Here is a 2069-nt window from a genome sequence, read left to right as displayed (position 1 = left end):
TTTCCCTATGGTCTTATGTTTTCCTACCTGCATTCCCTCTTCGATAGTTAATCTGTGGCCTCAGATGAACACTTTAGAGTGTGGATGCATCTGCGAGTCTATACGTAATGGAATATGATTGTCTTCAGATCTCAGATGTAGAACTCTGATATACACATTCTCGTAATTATCGTTTTCTTTCTTTGCCTGGTAGGGCCTGAATTTTAATAGAAAAAGCAGGTCTTTGTCTTATTGTTTAAAATGGCGATTCCCAATCCCTTGGCTGAGGTGTTAACAGTCTTAGTTTAATGAACTTCCGTGACCATCTGTTTTTTTTTTTTTTTCCTGAAGTACCAAGATGAACTTATTATTTCACTTGTAGGCAGGTTCTACAGAATGGAGTCAAAGTAAAACAATAAAATGCATATTCAGTGCACGTGAAATAGGTACATATTCTACATACATTCATACAAAAACTTTAGTTCAAAAATTAAGTCTGATCTAAAATGAAATCAGTCTGTGATTGCCTAGTAGAAATGCTTAGCTCCTACTATGTAAATATCATGAATCTATATGAACTATTAAAATTTGACAGTCAGTAGACAACTGTGTCCTACATTCATGTTTATTAAAAACTGACATAAACAAACAAAGCCTGTACAAAAAATATTCCAAATCACGTATCACTTTGAAATAGTAATCTTGAGAGACATTATCGCCTAGGACCCCCTCTTCCTCTACCCCGACCACGTCCTCTTCCTCTTCCTCGGCCTCGGCCTCTTCCTGCAACAGCTTCCCTTTTCTTAGATTTCACCTTCGGTTCAACATCCACAAGTAGTGTATCCAGAGGTAAGCTGTCTGGCAGTATAAAATATCGAATGTTATTTCCTCGAATACTCAGTGTTTCCAGTTATACTGGTTCTCTATCCTTCAAAGTCATTTTCACTGCTTTAAGATGTGTATTCATGCTGACATCTACATCTGTGATTGTTCCATGGACGTGTGTTCCATTCTTTAATTTAATGGTTACGGTTTCATGACTCAATTTCATCAAAAATCTTACGAGCTTCATCCTAGTGGTGCCGGCACTCTTTCAGTCGGATAGCGCACAAAACGCGACCACCCAAGTCCAAAAAGCCTAGGAGTATGACTGTGACCATCTGTTTTTGATGATCATTTGTGTGGAGATATCTTAATTGAAACTGTGAGAAGGGTGAGTGGACATTTCACAGACATTTTGCAGATGCATTCTGTGTTCAATGTCTTCTTTTTATTATGCCCTTAGAAACAAATATTACCTCTGTTTCACAGATAACACAGCTCAGGCTCTGTGTAGGTCCCAGTGAGAATTGGTATTCTGGCTGAGACAGCAGAAACACAGGTAAATCCTCGGGATATTGTGAGAAAAGTTTAAGGAGATAGATGCAAAGCTGTAGTTAGGGTGATGTCAGGGGTCCAGCAGGGGTGGCATCTGGCCAGCCCTGAATTGTAGGTTGACTGAGGCTGAAGGCTAATGCAGGCTCTCAGCTGATCTAGATCCTGTCTTCACTTTTAGTCTCACTGAGGGATGTGAACTTAGGCAGACAAGGATTTCCTTAAGACCAAGCTAAATTTCCTATATATCCAGGGCACTTTCTCACCCATAAATATCCAGAACCTTCAGACAACACGGGGAGACAACAACCTTTTTAGATGATCACCTAGGTGCACTTTGACAAAAATGACACTTCAGAGATGAACCCTGCACTGTGCACTGAGAGTGATCCCACATAGCAGCTCCCTGTGGAACTCATGCTCCCTGCTCAGGCTGTGGTCAGGAATGGCCTGCAACTGCATCTCACTGACCCCAGGACACTCCCCTCTTCACCTCCTCAAACTCTGCTTACTGTCCTCAACTTCCCTTCTATTCCTGTGTGATTCAAGTTTCCCCCATTCCTTCACTGGTGCTTCCATTGTGGTGAACACAAGGTCTGTGTCATATAATGCATGTGCCCCATTTCACACAGGACACCTGAGGCACCTACACTAAGGGGTGCATCTCATCCTTCACAGAACTCAAAACATTGTGTCTGTAAAGTGTGCACAACTAC

At 41.5% G+C, this 2069-nt stretch overlaps 1 pseudogene; it reads right to left on the bottom strand.

Moving 5' to 3' along the window:
• Positions 1–370: 370 nt before the first annotated feature.
• Positions 371–1150, bottom strand: LOC125928364 (small nuclear ribonucleoprotein Sm D1-like; annotated as a pseudogene).
• Positions 1151–2069: the final 919 nt, after the last annotated feature.

The sequence above is a fragment of the Panthera uncia genome, chromosome E3, assembly GCF_023721935.1.
Source record: "Panthera uncia isolate 11264 chromosome E3, Puncia_PCG_1.0, whole genome shotgun sequence".
In the NCBI taxonomy this organism is placed as follows: domain Eukaryota; kingdom Metazoa; phylum Chordata; class Mammalia; order Carnivora; family Felidae; genus Panthera; species Panthera uncia.
This window is presented reverse-complemented; position numbering and strand designations above follow the sequence as displayed.